Below are 17,949 nucleotides of genomic sequence, written 5' to 3'. Positions count from 1 at the left end.
AAAAATAAATATGGAAAAAGTTTAGGTCTTGAGAAAGACCTAAACTCTGCTTGTGGAATTGGCTGTCCAAAGGGTCGCAGCCTGTGATTTATTGTGAAATGGTGGAAGAAGAATTATCTGAAATTGAAGGGAAAATTATAAAACAAGATACGGATGGTTATAGCCTGTAATATGCAGTGAAGCGAGGTAGCTGGGAGATATCTGAGGTGTGTGGGCATGTATTTTGTGTATTCCTATGTGGCTTGTTTCAGCTAGGTGAAATTTTCTGTGTCTACCTACTATTACTGAGATAAAGTCACACATACATGTAAGAACTATAATATATTCAAATTATTCCCTCATATCAATAAGGTAGGAATAAATCCTCACTTTCAAAACAAGCGTGATAGCACAACTGACAGTATTTATTCCCTAACAATAAACTTCGGAAAAATGATCTGATTCAGAACTCCAGTCACTATTTACAAAGCCTATGTTACTCTTCAGTTTCCTATTCAGCTAGAAGCCTTTACCTAGAAAACCACTTCCTTGTCAGTATTCTTTCCTTGTCAGTATCAAGCTACTCAACATAATCGAAATGATTTCTTAACCGCATTTTGACTGTTTCTTCAGATTTCACTGTTGAGAACAGCTCTGATTCAGAAAGCCATGCCATACTTGTTGAGATCTCTAGTTGATCCTCTGTCCCTAAATGTCTGCTCCAACAGAGCAGTGAAACATCTGGTGGTCAGGAACTCACTATGTCATTCCATTTATTCAGTCGTCCAATATTTATAATGAGAATCCACTAAATACAACATGGGACATAGAAGATGAAACCACAGCCAATCATCAAAAGAGATGCCAACTTAACTCAGTGGATCATTTAAACTTAATTTTATAACAGGAGGTGTAAAATATTATAACACGTGGAAAAATAACACTAACTCAAGACAAGAACAGGAAGCACCTTAAGAAAATGCAAAAAGTACATAACAGATTAACTTCAATGTTGAAAGAGGGGACCAAAAGAAATTTAACGAGGGTGAATGGTAGAAGGTATGGATGAAGTAAACTCTGGATGTTAGAGACCTTCTGATTGCGGTCTGAGTGAAGAGAAAGACAGGAAACGGGAGGTGTAAAGCATTAAGATCAAGAAGCTTAGGCTGTAAGTTAAGCTACATGTCTATAAATGATAAGTTACATACCAGACTTTGAGTTTTATATGACAGGAAATGAGAAAGCTGCTGACAAGTTTTATCAAGAAGAGTGCAACATAGTTATGAATGGGCAGAAGGGAGCCCTGTTGGCTTTCACAAATCCAGGCTTTGAATAAATTGAGAGACTACATTCAGAGTCTTTGGAAGGAGAGGCAGGAGCAGCAGGAGGGCTTTTCCCAAGTACAATCCCAGACTTTGTGTCCAAGATTGATATGCATGAGCTCTACTTAATGGATACTAACTGTGTCATTTGGTCTGGCAAATTGTATAAAACAGTGGAATAAAGAAAAACTACCTGCAGATGAGGGGAAAGTGTTTTTTTTTTTTCACAATGAAAGAAAACAAAGACTGCAATGCAACCTAATAGTAATAAGAAGTCCAATATTTAAATCTGATCATTAATATCATGTAATTAGTAAAATTAAATAATATGGTTCTGGAATGCATAAATAATTAACACGATGTATTTTTAATACTCAAGAAACTGCACACCAATATTCCTAAAAGCAAAGCCTTTTTGGACAAATATTCATGTGAGATTCTACAACAAGCTTAAGAAACAGACACAATTTGTCTCAGATTTTACATTACCAAGTACAGAAAGACAACATTTTATAAATTGCTTTAAAATTTTTAAAAATATATTGAGAATTAAAACTATCACGTGTCCTCTAATCAAATTCCTAAATCTGGTTAATACATTCTACAGATAAGATTCTGTATGCAAATGCCACAACTTTTAACTAAAAAAGCATAATTTTTCACATGGCTGAAAAGTCCATTTTAAGTGCTTACATATCAAATTAAACAGTTAAAAACATATACACAATCCTAACTCTATAATAAAAAAATTAAAAAATACTTTTTAAATTATATTAGACCTATCTTATAAAGCAAATGACCAAAAGACTATATGATAATCCATTGTATTATATCATCTGCACAAAATTTTTATACAATTCAACTAAACTATTATTTAAAAGTCTAAAGGCTTCCAGTCAAGATGGTGACATAGGCAGACATGGCTCATCTCTTCACACAATGTCAAAATTACAACTAGAATATAGAACAACCATCATTAGAAACGGTTAGAAATTGAGTTGAATGGAAGTTTGACAACTACAGAACTGAAGAAAGGACATCCATCCAGACCGGTAGGAGGAGTGTGAATACAGAACAGGCTGGCCCCACACCCACATGGATAAAAATTTGGGAGGGATATCACGAGAGCATGGAGTCCCAGACCCACACCAGGTCCCCCAGCCCAGGATTCCAGTGCCAGGGAGATAAATACCCACAACTTCTGGCTGTGAAAAAGGGAAATCTATCTGAAAAAAACAGTGAAAGAAAACTTCCCTAATTTGGTAAAAGAAATAGACATGCAAGTCCAGGAAGCATAGACAGTACCAAATATGATGGATGCAACAAGGCCCACTCCAAGACACATCATTATTAAAAGGCCAAAGGTTAAAGATAAAGACTATTAAAAGCAAGAGAAAAGAAGTTAGTTACCAGAAGGTTGCCAGATGGGAGAGGAGAGGGGGAGATTGGATGAAGAGATGAGGGGATTAAAGAAGTACAAATAGGTAGTTGCAGAATAGCCATGGGGATGTAAAGTACAGTACAGGAAATGGAATAGCTGAAGAACTTATATGCATGACCCATGGACATGAACAATGGTGGAGGGATTGGCAGACGGAGTGGGGGGCACTTGGGTGAAGGGGGGCAAAGGGGGAAAAAATCGGGACAAATGTAATATCATAATCAATAAAATATAATTTAAAAAAATAAAATCAAAGTATAATGAGTTGATTTTTGTTCCCTTAAAACTCCAAGGAAGTTCCCCTAAGTAAACTTCAAACCTGCCTTGATGAATCAATGACACAATTTCACTGAAAAATAAACTAAAAAGGAGACTTCTCTACATAATTTATTTCAGAATTATTTACATAGAATATGAGTCTAACATCTTATCCTCTCCATAGTCATTTTCTCTTACATGCAATTTACTTAAATTGAATAAACTGTTCCCAAGTCTAGCTGCTAAAAAACAGAAACGTCTTTCAAAGCACTCCAGGTAAAGTAGGTGCAGGGATAGCCTCCTTTAGGGGACAGGGGGGTGGGGGGCAGTGTCAAAAAGCAAAATTTTTTATATACCATTCCCCGAGCATACATGAAATTTATACTCAACATACTAACATTTGCCTTTAAATTTGGCCTGTAAAGTTGCACAAAGCTTTGCAGCAACAGTAAAACTATATCAAGCCATAACTTCTCAGGCCACCTCACCCATTTATGCTACCAAAAAGCTGCATTTGATGTCAGTATGGGTAGTGAGAATTTGTGTACATTGGTAGTTGTCCTTATTGTATAGAAATAAGGAGACATACTAGAAAGAAATAAACATTTTCAAGAATGTATTTCAAAAAGAAGCAATACAGCCAGAAAAATGGCACTTTAACTCAAGAATGCATTATACTTCCCAGCATCAAAAAAGTGATATAACCAGTTATTTACTTTTGTTCTTTATCTAATATACTGTGATACAATATTATCAGCTCTTGTTTGTTTCTAAATACTAAAACTGAGTCTTGCACCAACTCCTAGTAACAGAACAGTAACAAAAAGGCTCTTCCTGAATTAAACTAAATGTAACAAATAATCGATAGCAGCTATAAAACTAGATCTATGTTAAAACTCATATATATTTGTCACTAAAGTCAAATTTTATATTTAAAACATAATTATAAAATTGGATTTTTTGAAAGAGTTGTTCTTTAAAAACTCCCATTAACTGACTATTTAAACGTTTACAAGTTCCATTAACATACATTGGTTTTAAAAAAAAGCAAACTTTAAATACACATATTCACTCCATTTAGGTCCAAGAAAATGTTTACACAGAAATTTGGCAGTGTTAAGTCTGTGGACTCAAAGCCAATAACAACCTAAGAAGGCTGAACTTGGTTAATAAGCAAATTTTCATAGTACAACTAACATTATATAAACAATCCAAAGCAGTTAATATTTTATAGGATAATCACAGCATTTTGCATATCATACTAATTTATAAATAGTATTATGAATGCATGATAGGTCTGGACTTTCCTAACTGAATTGTGATTTCTTCTTACTATAATATTTTGGGGAAAATTATCTCTTTAACACTACAACCTAAGGGAAGGAAATCCTTTAAATCCCCATCTCAGTACACAAGACGCCAGGAGGCAGGAGGCAGGACCCTGTGGAATCTGAGGTACCAATTTCACCAAATTCAGAATCCACTTGGAATATCAAATGGGAATTTAAAAGACTGTTAAAGAGCTTACCAGGACTAAAAGTATTACTACTATGTGTTTCAAGGTCTACAAATATCCTCTATAATAATTATGCCTTTGAGAGCGCTCCTTAGCAAAGAAAATATTCCACAGACTCAAACTTACCTACCCACAGTCCAGGCAAAACTCCTCTGAGCAATCATCCAGGGCAGCACTGAGAGGACATTCTCTCTGTTCACTCTCTGTGCCAAGTGACCTTTGGTGTATCAACAGACAGGGTGGGGCTGCAAGCTTCAGTTTCAGCAATGTACTACACCGCACAAAGTTTCTCCTTTGGCTTCCCTAGGGAGTTAACTAAGACTTCCTCTTCTTGTTGAGTAAGTAAACACAGCCCCTACTACATTTCCAACTCTTCCCGAAGGTGGTAAATGAAAGCTTTAAATGGTAAATGGTGCAAATAATGATGGCTAACACTGGTTGAGAACTTACTATGTGCTCCAAACTAACACTTTACAGACACTAGTATTATTCCCATTTTAAAGATGTGGGATCTGAGGGTTGGAGTTTAATAGGTAACTTGTGGGAATTTCAGATATAGAAATACGGTCGACTAAGCAAATGAAGGCTTTCCACTATAAACACAAAAGATGAAAAAGAGTATAGCAAATTTTAAAAATTAATACAGCCCTTGCTGGTAACGGAGTTGGTTAGAGCATCAAGGTTGGAAATTCACTCTCCAGTCAGGGCACATAGAAAAAGCAACCAATGAATGCATAAGTGGAACAAAAAAAATCTCTCTCAATCTCTCTCTCTCTCCCCCCTCCTTCTTTCTCCCTCTCTCTAAATAAAATCAATAGGTAAAAATTAAATAGTTTTACCTACTATAGAGAAAATCCCTGGTGCCAATCCAAAGCGAGAACTGATGGCCAAAGTGGTGAGCACAAAAGCAAACACTGCCAATTGTGGCTGCCAGGAATGATCACTGGAGTCTCTTTAGCGCTTACTGCTAATTGAAATTGGTAAGGAGATGCCCTCTCAAGGAGAAGTGATCAGAATAAAGTGCTCTCTCAAGACAGCTAGATTTCCAGCCCCGCTTTTCTTAACACAGGATACACCGTGTACAACTATATGTAGCAGCCCTGATGATGCCCATGTAGATGCCGAAGAGGTCTTAAAGGTACAAAGTATAAAAATGGTACTGAGATCCTTCCACAAAACCAGAGCTGTCTTCAAAGGGCTGCAATCACAGTTAAAAAATGGTGAGGGGGCAGAACAAATCCACTATTGTCTTAGAAAGACGTCAAGGGAGCTAGCTTGTCCCTGAGAATCTGGATGAGAGGGCAGGGGAAATGCTACATCTAGAAATTAAAACCCTAAGCCTGTGTCACAACAGTTTTGAAGTTTGAATTTTATTTGTACAAGGATCTCCAAGCTAAGAAATTAAGATAAATTAGGGCCTGGGCTAATGATATCCTTGGACTATCTGGAATAAACAAACACAAAACCATTTTAAAGTAACACTCCATAAGCAAGGCCACATGGGATTTCTACAAGCTAGAAAAACTTAACCAAACCAAACCAAAATAACAACAACAACAAATAAACCTTGCAGATGAGTTTATAATTTAAGAATTACAAAATATGTGAGGAAATGATTTGCTGTGAATAAGCATTTTAAAAAGGCATAATTATTAAGAAGATAGAGGAAGGAAAAAAAGCCCATGAGGAACAGGAAACTGAGCCCTGACCAGTGTGACCCAGGTGGTTGGGCATCGTCCTGCAAAGCAAAAGGTAACTGGAAAAATTCCCCATCAGGGTACATGCCTGGGTTGTGGGTTCGGTGCCTGGCTGGGGCACATACCAGGAAGCCAACCAATCACCTGGACTGGTGTGGCTCAGGGGATCAAGCACTGGCCTGTGGACCAAAACGTTGCTGGTTCGATTCCCAGGCAAGGCACATGCCTGGGTTACAGCCAGGTCCCAGGTTGGGAGCATGTGAGGGGCAACCAATCAATGTGATGTTTCTCTCCTTCTCTTTAAAAATAAATAAATAAAATCTTAAACAAAAAGAATATGAAACTGAAAAAATAAGTACATTTTACAAAAACCAAACAGAATTTATCTAAAGATATGCACACTGCTCTGCAAATAACACTCAAGAGTTTTCATTAAGTTTCGGTAACCTCAAAAGGGAATGGCATCACTATAGACAGAAGTTTGGAAACTTTTTAGGAAAACAGTAATCAATGTCAGAAGTCAATTACCTGTCAGAACCATCTGCACACCAACTTTTCTTTACCATTTCTCAAGCTCCTGACCAGGATGCTCTGCAACTCCCCATTCCTGGGAATTCTGACCCATCCCCCCAGGCCATTCTGAACCATCACTAGCACCCTGGCAAAACATATGGAGTGCAGACAGTGATGCACCACCAAGACCCCCTTTTCAGGACTGAAGGATTTATCCTCCAGTTGCTACAGCAGTCAGCCCTCAGCTATTAGATCTCTTGAGAATGGCCTTGCCTGAAGAGTCTGCTCACATAAACTCATGCTCCCTTCCCAAGGCAGCCCACATCCAAAGATGGGTGGACATGGGAAATACAAAGGCTTAGACCCTCTCCCCAGCTAAGACAATTGTGAAAAGCAATTCCAGTTTCAGAGCCCCCTGTGGGGTCAGACCTCCACGAAACTGTATGGCAGCCTAACTTCCCCTCTGCCCATACCCATTTCTTCCTTCCCTTCCTTCCACAAGGGCTGATCCCAAGGACTTTCCGGTATACTTCCTGCACAGTACTTTCCATCTCAGAGTACATGTGCTGGGGAACCCAGACTGCCTGAGACAGAAGAGCATCAGGGAGAAAAAAAGGCAGCATTACCAAGGGAGTGAGATGAGAAAAATGGCCTTGGAATCTATGGGGAGAGCAACAGAAAGTACTAATATAATCTCTTTCATGAGACTGTCAGCTACATAAAGGAAAGCCTTTTTCAAAATGAAAAATACAATCACAAAATTCCAGCCCCACGTTTCAATGTATCATGGAACTGAAAGGGATGTTAAAGGGTATCCCAATTCCAACCCCCGTCATTTGAAGATAAAATGTCTTAGGCCCATGGGTCTGCTAATGCCAAACGTTACTGTTGGAAACAGGTCCATTTATTCTTCTAAGACAGTCATTTTCCTAGTAAGTTAACAAGCATATTTAATATCCTGCTGTTAATGTAACAAAATTCTGATATATCTTTTGGCTCTGAATCACTGGTAAAGATGTTAATGACAGTTTCACAAAAGGCTAATCTGGTACACGCTGGTATAATGCTAATCATTATCCAGTACACTCATTAAAAAACTGCATGGACTAAAACCATAATCATTCATGTGCAAACTCAGGACACCAATGACATGGTACAAATTGAACAAAGACTCATGGGTATTTTTTTATTCCCTCACCTTTCTATGATGGGCAATTAACAGAAGTACCTATACGAAATATCATATGTTTGGAACGTTACAGGTTTGATTACCAAGGATTTTTCCATTAATTACTGAAGGAAGCTGGAAATTGCACCCACACACACACACTTCTCTATTAATAAGTAACCCTGACCTACATCCCACACTTTTATAACCACAAATATACTGGCAGATAAGACAGACTATAGCTAAACCTATTATCTAAAACTACTGGGTCAAAATGATACGAAGTCATTCACATGAATTGTTATGACAGCCAAATAGAATGGATGAGCAATGTCACAATCCATTCATCTTGGAAATATAAGCAGAACTTTGCTCTCAGTTCCGAAACACTTCAACTTCAGTTCCTCATTTGTGAATCATTCCTTCCTCTCCCAAGACTCACTATCTGCTTTCTCTTCTCTAATTCAACCCTCCTTTTCATGTAACTTTAAAACCCTTTTTTCAAAGGAGTAAGCAATTAATGTGTGACTAACAAAACAGAATCCCTGATTTCTAGAAGAAACTTTACACTACATATTGCCAGAGCTCAATATACACAAGCTAAGCTCGCTAAATTTGTTTGGGCAGAATGACCAACCAAATGCTTTTAACAACTTATCTGGAAGAAGAATAGGAGATAAACTATAATTCCCATTTTGGGAGAATCATGTCTAACTACTAATATATTATAAGTATGCAAAAAGGCAAATATGCATGGGTATATAAATAACAGAAAGAACTGGTTCATATAAAAAAGATTAATGAGTTACTATGGGTTTGGAACAACTGTTTGGTCACAGAAACTGAACTAAAGACAGAAAATGAAAACATACAAACGAGCACTTCTTGGGGTGTTTATATTTATAAACAGCAGAACCAACATTATTTATTCATCTCACAAGCGTGGGAGAGTAAGATCATAATTAAATCTTCATGTCTACAGATGGTATAAGTCTCTTGTAAGTCAGGGAAATTCTGATTTGACAAAGATGAACTGCAAAATGATATAACAGTGAATATGAGTGAACAAAATAGTCATTTTCCCTTAAATTGGCAATGTTTAGGTATGCGACAAGGTCTGTCCAGAAAAAGTCCAGCCATTGTTAATATAATGAGAATGGTTTGCATGATGTCAATGTAACCCGGCAGCCAAAGACAGTGGACTACAATGCACATGCTTGGACAATAACAACTTCTCTGTGCTAGTCAGTACAGGTTGTAGACACTGTTGAGTGAGTATGTGTACTGTGTGGCCATCGCATTCAAAATGAACAAGTAGAGCAACAAAACTGGATCAAATTTTGCGTTAAGCTTGAACACTCCTGCATGGAAACTATCTAGATGATTCAGAAGGCTTTCAAGGAAAATGCAATGAGTGCAGTGCAAATAAAAGTGTGGCACAAATGCTTCAAAGATAGTCGAGCATCTGTTGAAAGTGATCAATGTTCTGGAAGGCCTGCAACAAGTAGAACACCTGAGAATGTTGAAGGTGTAAGGGCTGCAATCTACAAAGATCGGTGACTGACTGTGTGAGAACTAGAAGCTGATCTGGGAATTCCAAAAACTACTGTGTCTGAGATTTTGACACAGGTTCTTGGCATGAAATGTGTCATGGCAAAACTCATTCTGCAACTTCTGCTACCATAGCAGAAGGAACACTGTGCTACAGTTGCTAAAAACTTGATTTAAACTTCTTTCAATTAACCAGATTTCCTCAAGAAGGTCACAAGCAGAGATGAATTGTGGATCCATGATCTGGAAACGAAGAGCCAGTCATCCCAAAGGAAGTTACCCGGTTACACGCCCAAAGAAGGTGCGGCAAAGTCACAGCAAAATCAAGACCATGTTAACTGTGTTTTTTGATTGGGAAGGTGCTGTCCCTCATGAGTACACCCCTCCAGGCCAAACAATAAAGAGTACTGCCTCAATGTCCTTTGTCAGTTAAGGGATGCAATGCCATGAAAACGGCTGCAGCCATCAGCAGCTAGTGACTGGCAGCTTCATCACAACAACATGCCCCCTACTGCCTCACTGTATCCTGCAGGTTTTGGTGAAACCAAATCACCCAGGTGCCTCAGCCCCACTACAGCCCAGATTTGATGCTCTGCAACTTCTGGCTTTTCCCAAAACTAAAATCACCTTTGAAAGGGAAGAGATTCAGACCACTGAGAAGATTCAGGAAAATACTATGGGACAGCTGATGGCAATTCCCAACTAAGGATTTTGCAGAGTGTTTTGAACAGTGGAAGAGATGCTGGGAGAACTGTGTGAGGCAAAGGTGTCTACTTTGAAGGGGACTGAGGTGTCATTGTCCTGTGTGCAATGTTTCTTGTATTGTGTATCTTCTTCAATAAATGCCTCTATTTTTCATAGTATGTGGCTGGATACTTTCTGGACAGACCTCGTATACTAACAGAAACACCACATAAATACATTTAATTATGGATTCTAAATATAATTTTCAAACTAGAAATCACTGTATAGTTCCAATACATCACACTCTTCTTTGGCAATGCCAACCAAAAAGCCAACAAAATTTTGAAGAAAATGGTGAAAAAATGGAAAAAAGTGATTTCTCATTTCTATTCATATCCTAATGACCCAAAACATATAAAGTGTAAAGACTTCAGCACTTGGCAACTGAAGGCTTGTTTTTATGCATGAAGTCTGCCACTTAATAGCTCTGTAACCTTGAGCAGGTAACCTAACCTCCCTCAGCCTCCATTTCCTCACTTGTAAAATGAGATCAATGAAACAAATTTGTAAGATCTCATTCAGACCTAAGGTTCTAGAAGATTTTCCAAATTTGAATTTAAAAGGAAAAAACCTACTTAATTAGAATTTCGCTAAAAGTACTAATTAGCAGTTTTCCTCTTTTCAAATTTACAGAGTAAATTTCCAAAAAAATTAAATTACCAAATAGACAATGTAATGATAAATGATGAGAAACTTTTAGTTGCTAAGAGAACATCTGTAAATTCACCTCACAAATTATCACACAACACTTTGACAGAACTTCCAATTTCTGCTGAAAATCCCTATTTAAATATAGACTCAGCTGAAACACAACAGTTACAAAGAATTTCTGAGAGACAGGGAAAATGGTTTTGGCATGTAGTACCAATATTTCCTATCATTATTAAGAGTTCATTTAGAGCTTCTTCATTTCACCTAACTCAAGACAGTGTTAGCATTGCACATAATCAGTTCGGTGAATGCATATCAAAAGAACTGACACGGTGTTCCTCATAAAACAGCATTTTTTAAACATAGCATCATCTCCAAAATCTATGCTTTACACAAAAAGGTAAACTCAAAAAAACATAAATGACTGGACCATTTTAGCTTATTAAACTCATGAGCACTTCTGGCTTAAGTACCATTTGGAAAGAAAAAGGCATTTAATATGAGAGTACTGATGCTTCTCAGAGCGTTTTTACCTTGACTCTGTAATACAGTCAGGAAATCATCCCATTACACACATAATACCCTCTCCTAAATATAATCATGTGTTGTAGCACTAGGAGGAAGTGAGGGGGACAAATCAGCAAATACAGAAAATGAATTGTGAATGTTGACAAGGTACTATCTTATGAAAAAATCAGGAGAAATGCCATTTAATTTCAAAGTCTGAATCCACTACAAGAATCATATATATATATATATATATATATATACATATATATATATACTTTAACAAGTTAATAGTGAACAAGCAGCCTTGAAGAATCAAATGAGGACTTACAATAAACAGAATAAAATGCCTGCTTTCAGAGTAGCCTTTTAGAAAAAGCTGTGTAAATAGCTGTCAGAATGATATAGCTTAAGTCATTGTTTGAAAATAAAACCTGCAATTAAATTTGCACATCAAATGATCCTTGAAGCTTGTATGTTACCAACAGGTTTGTGGGGTAGCGGGGGCTGAAGTCAGACAAGCTGCGTCATCGGCATGTAGAAGGACTGCGGTCACACAGCTGAAGCCAGCACAGCAACGCTTTAATGTGATCTGCGCTGAATGCCACAGTGATACACTGCTATTAAGTTGCCAGAATACGTATCAGTTTTAAAAGTGATTTAGCATCTTTGAATATAACTGAACTGGAGCTTGCCCAGGCAGCAGAATTTAGATACAGCCTTTGGCTGAGAAGTGTTAATACAATGAAGGTTTAGCCTGGGTTGGCAAAATATGAAGGGTCACTTTCAGCTGTTTTCAGTCAATAAAATGTTGATTCTCCAGACCAATTCTTAATCTTTCAGTTTTCAGTTTCTAGACTTTTAATGACAATTCTAACAATAGCATCTAATTCCTTAGTATTCCTGACATGTGGCTATGAAAAATAGATTAAATAAACTGATGTCAAGAGGTGTCAAGTTGTGGTCAAAACAGCCATGGACTTGAAACCTAAAACCTAAATTTTTTTCCTTTGGCTCTATAATTTAGAATTACTTGACCTTAAACAAATCATTAATACAGGCTATAAAATACAGCTGTAAAGAACTTTGGTGCAATGCAAAACAGGTGAAAATACTGCAGCTGCTACTTCCAGATGTGTGACTTTGGCCGAATAACTTCACTAAGACTGTTTGCTTATCTGTGAAAGAAAAATAATAGTCTTTTCTTTATAGAAACTGAATATAATAATGCACGTAAAGTGCACAGCACAATGCCATTTTAATATTTACTCATAAACATATCTTAAAAATATCACTACTTCTCTGAGTTTTCTGTACATTTTAAGAAATCCATCTTAAAAACCAACATGTTAAACTTAGAATAATTTCCTGTGCTTCACACAGTCTTTATCAGGTCTTTGATACCTTAAGAAAATTGAGTCTTCTCAATGTGAAGAGAGCAAAGTTCTGTTCACAGCTATGCAACGTTCAATATTTGCTTTGAAAATCTGTTTCACTTACTTTAAATAATTAAGCCTTATTTCATAATGATCTGTGATTCTATTTAGTCAAGTGTCCAAACCTTTTTATATTTTTGACAAAATTCCCAAAATCAAAATCTAAATAAAATCCTTTCTACCTCAAACTAATTTTAAGGTTTCCCAGAGGGACCCTGGAAAATCTCCAAGGATTTGTCTCTCACCTTGTAAATGAGAGATGTTAAAATAATTGTTTATTTGTTATGTTAAATTACATAGGAAGCACTGTCAAATAATAGTAATTACAAACCCTTATAGATTATATGTGTACGGATATATCTTATTAATATAGGTATTCCAGAAATCGTGTGAAGTTATAGATATTTATCAATACCTTCTTTGTCCAATCATTATCTCCAATTGTTACATGCCACAGAAATAACTAAATTTCCTTATCAAATGAATCCTCATCAGAACTTTAATCATGACCATTTTTAAGTCAATTATCATTCACAGACAATTACTGTTTTACTGTGATTCTTTGAAGGTGTTCATAATCAGCTACTGCAAGAATGCTCCCTAACGGCATCACCTGTACAACTCGGAGGCCATGCCACTGGACTAAGATTTCCAGAACTAATGAAGAAGCTGATGGGTTCATGAAACTGCTACCAAAGATCAAGCAGAACAAGAATAAATTACATAGAACTGAGAGAACTGATGTGGATAATTATAATTTTGATGAGTTTTGTTTGAAACATGGCTGGTTTTTTAATGTTTTATTTTCCAAATTTTAGAAAACCTTCTCTTTTTTCTGAAGCCACTTATAACTTAACAGCAATTTGGTAAATTATATCTTTATAAAAAGTTAAAGTATTTATCTTGTTTTCCTACCTGATCCCTTCAAAATTTGTAAACTCATAGTGAGTATTCTTACCTTCATGGCAATATAGTTATTTGTATAAGTTCAGTAAGAATCTGTTTTTCTCGAAATAGAGCACAACTGTGAACACTAATTATATTATCAAGGCTTTGACTAGAATGCCATATTTGAGAATGATATGCACAGAATCAGATATGACCAGACACCTTTAAGAAACTGCAGGTGACTTTGAGCTAATGCATATCCTCTTCAAAAAACTGCCTGTGTGTTGTTTATACAGCTCCCGCCTAACAGATGAGTAAGGAAAGTCATGTCCTGCAAGACCCAGAAACCTCAGGATATTTGGGGAACACCAAGAAGACAAGAATAATTTACCCAAGTCTAAGTATTATAGGCAACGTCTGGTGGGGAGTCATTAAGACTAGCTCCCTAGTTTCAAGAGGCTTTTAAAAGTCAAATCTGAGAAGCTTTATTAAAAGTTTCAGCAAAGCTGACTTAAAAACAGCCCTTGGGTGGATAGCTCCGTTGACTGGAAAGTCATCTTGTACACCAAATGACTGCAGGTTCGATCCCCAGTCAGAGCTCATGCCTAGGTTGTGGGTTCAATCCCCATTTGGAATGCGTACGGTAGGCAACTGATCGATGTTTCTCTCTCTCAAATTAATTTTTTAAAAAGAGCCTATATAGTCAATCACTATTCTTGCACTAACATAAATAATTAGGCCAAGTTAATAACATTAGTCTTATTTTGCAAACAAACTAGTCTTGTTTACATTATCTTTTATAGAAATAGAATGACTATAAAAACAAAAATTATATTTAGAAGGAAAACTAGCAGAGCCTTGTGGATATTAAATTCTAGTTTTGGTGATTGTCTTTAAGGTTTTACCTACCCATAAACCAGACCAAACCCTAAATTCATCTAGTCTCCTCCAATATCTAGCTATAATTCTCCAAACTAGCATTTCCAATTCATCACTGTCATTTCTGACATGGAAATACTAAGATTATTGTGAAACTGCCTCTTTCCAAAATCCCTGTGAGCTGCAACTGAACACCTTGATATAAGCTTCAAAGAAATCACCACAGTCCCTGTTGTCAACCTTCATGCCTCTGGTGTGGGCCACTCGGGGTTCTCCAGCACACCTGAAGACATCAGCAGACATGTTCCAACTGTAAGCCAGGAAGATATACCATATTGCCTGTCTCATGCCATCTAAGATGCTTTGAGTCCAACATCTAGAAGTACTCTTAACAACTGCCCTGTGGACTCAAAAGCTGTGTTTAAAGCTTCTTTTAACCACTAACCTTTATTTTTCTTTTGTTTCCATATAAATATCTAGAACTGAGAGACTGGTTAATTGGGTTATGTTTGGGACGATCTACTAATTCAGTCACTACACTGTAAAACTTCCTGGGAGAGTTTCAGATCGGGCAATGAATGACAGGGTTCAGGACACATTACCCCCAAAATATGGCACCTTGAAATATTGACTATTTCCAGGTGAAGGAGTTTAAGAAAACAGCGAAAGCAGAAAGGTCACTGTGATTTTCCCTTAGCCTTTCTCCCCCCGAATAGGTCATGAAGCCTCCTGTGGGAAATGCCTGCCCTACACCAAGAGGAAAGAAGCATCCTTGTCTCCAAAGACAAAGGAACACCAAGAAGAATCTGAACAAATAGGCCTTGCTATGTTTCCCCAGTTTATTGCACTTAACTCAGACTCTCTGACCTGTCATATACCGGTACCTCATCCATCCACCCATCATCAGACCTAGCATAAAAACACTCAGGTCCAACTCTTTCTATAGTTTCTTATGACACTGTGCCATGTAAAATTTTCATTAAATAAGCATGTGTTTTTCCCCTATTAATCTATCTTTGTCAGTTTAATGTGCAAATCCAACCAGGGAACCTACAGGGGTTGAGAAAACCTTTCCCACCCTACACTCCATAGACACTGTACTTACACTCTCACCAGCAACTGATGAGAGTTTTTCCTGTTCTTTCACATCCTCACCAAAACACTGCGTATCGCTTGTTTTAAAATAGCCATTCCAACATGACGAAGAAAAAGTTTTTACACATCTTTTGGTGGTAATATTGATCTCTCTTTCACAATCATTTTTCCATATGTTTTTCAAAATTTTCTTGCTGATTTTTCACCTTTTCTTTCTTTTAGATCAATGGGTTCATGTGGGTTTTTCATTGTGTATGTATAAGGCATAAACATGCATAAGATTTTTCCTCTAGACCAAAATAAACATACATCTCATATTCATATTTTCAGGGTCAAGTTCTTACTTAGAAAATGCATTATAGACCTATATTGATACCTTTTTTTTAAGATACTAGATTAGGTCTTTCCATACTCTCAACAATAACATCAGACTTTATCCCTAAATTAAAAATACCTGTTTATCTTTTTTATAAATCTGATGCATGTGGTAATCCTTTCTCATTCCTGCCTAGAGTTCAATTCTAGTTATTCTAATTCTAGTTATTCTAGGGTTATTCTAATTATCTTTAATCTAAACCAAATGTGACTTTTTGACTAATTCCCAATTTAAGGTCTTTTTGTACTTCAGAAGATAAAGCTTACACATTAACCCAATGCCACTTCTTCAACCCCAAACAGGGTTCACCTTAACTTTCACTGTAAACACAGAATTTTTAAGATAACCAATACAGTGACTAAAGCGTCACTTCATTTATTTAGGGATGCTTGTTGCCATCCTTTCTTTATTTCTTATTAACTTTGAATATTATAGTATTTCTTGATATAATGGAAAAGTTCTATGGCTTCCTAGTATGAAATCAAAATACCACCTGTGTCAGTCAATCCCTACAGCTATAAACTTTCAGAACTTGATGTCAAAATCTAATCTTCATCCCATACTCCTAGGACAAATTATGCACTGGACATACACATATTTCAAATACCACCAGAAAGTCCCTGTTAACTGACTTCTACATTAGAGAAAACTAAGATTCAGAAAGAACAAGCTAGCTTTTCTGAATATGAATAAATTTTATCAAAAGTTGTCTATATCTTTAAATATAGAAATTAACTCGAATCAGCTATAATTCGATCTTAAAATTTGGCTGGTATGGTATAATAAGTATACAGTCACTTATACAGACTTTAAGTAAATTTTTACATGGGTCTTTACACACCTAGGCACACAACTCCCACAAATTCTCTCGACATTGCTCCCTTTTGTAAGAGGGTCTGTTTACAGACATCTCAGTATCTGCAAGTAGTGGATATTGCTTTATTTTTAAAACCTATCAATCTTCAAGGTCCCACTCCCCCAAATTAAAATAGGATACAATGCACAAAAATGAGTCTTCAGTATACTTTATATCATTTTGATTTATTTAACAATGACATAAAATTCAACATCTATCAAAAAAATCACTCAATCCTACGTATCCTGTTAGAGAATAAAAAAAAATCCACTTTGTTTACTTCAAGACAAACACTATTCTGCATTTCACTAGGATACTACTAGTCCACAAACCCATGCCAATAAATCAAGATAAGCCAGCATATCTTCTACTGACCTGCTGAATCTCTAAACCAGTTTCTACTCATTTATGAAGTCCATCAAGTAATTATAACAACAACATACTTTATCTCCTACCACTAAATATGCATCTCCTGAAATCACTCTCAGAGTGTATATGTGCATGCACACATTGTATCATTTACACAGCACTTTTAATTGCATTGTGCTTAATTCTCATACTTTCATTACCCTATCAAAAACTATACACTGCCCTGGTCAGGTAGTTCAGTTGTTTATAGCATCAACTATACCCAATATGCCAAGGTTGCAGGTTCGATTCCTGGTCAGGGCACATACAAGAATCAACCAATGAATTCATAAATAAATGGAACAACAAATTGACCTCTCTGTCTCTCTCTCTCTCAAATCAAGATACAATTTTTTTTAATTATACATCAATGACTCTTAGTCATATGGTGACTCACCCACTACTCAGTACCACCCTTCTACATCAGACTGGACATCAGACTTGTAGAAATCTCTTTCATTACAACAATCTGACCTTGGACACCAGACTTGCAGAAATCTCATTACAACAGCCCAGCCCAGCCCTGATTCATCATTAAAGAATAGAGGAAGTAATAATAATGAATGCAGGAAAAAACATGAAAAATATGATTTTTAAAATTTCATAAGCTGGCCAATAAACTAGTATTTATTATAAGTTTATTGTATCTAAAGTATTTGTTGAA

The 17,949-nt window shown here is 36.6% G+C and overlaps 1 protein-coding gene across 13 annotated transcripts in view; it reads right to left on the bottom strand.

The window, feature by feature from the left end:
- Positions 1-17,949, bottom strand: part of EPS8 (epidermal growth factor receptor pathway substrate 8) — a 165,963-nt gene that overhangs the window by 98,387 nt on the left and 49,627 nt on the right. Inside the window, exon 1 of one of the 13 annotated variants that reach the window (XM_036019301.1) lies at positions 4,643-4,890. The exons of 10 other annotated variants lie outside the window; for them this stretch is intronic. The gene's annotated coding sequence lies outside the window, so the exon portion shown is untranslated. Of the gene's footprint in view, positions 1-4,642; positions 4,891-17,949 lie in introns of those variants that run through there. 2 more of the 13 variants (XM_036019302.1, XM_036019306.1) reach the window with 2 other exon arrangements.

This window comes from Phyllostomus discolor, chromosome 2 (genome assembly GCF_004126475.2).
Source record: "Phyllostomus discolor isolate MPI-MPIP mPhyDis1 chromosome 2, mPhyDis1.pri.v3, whole genome shotgun sequence".
Taxonomy (NCBI): domain Eukaryota; kingdom Metazoa; phylum Chordata; class Mammalia; order Chiroptera; family Phyllostomidae; genus Phyllostomus; species Phyllostomus discolor.
Note: the sequence above shows the minus strand (reverse complement) of the source record. Positions and strands in the feature narration are given on the sequence as shown.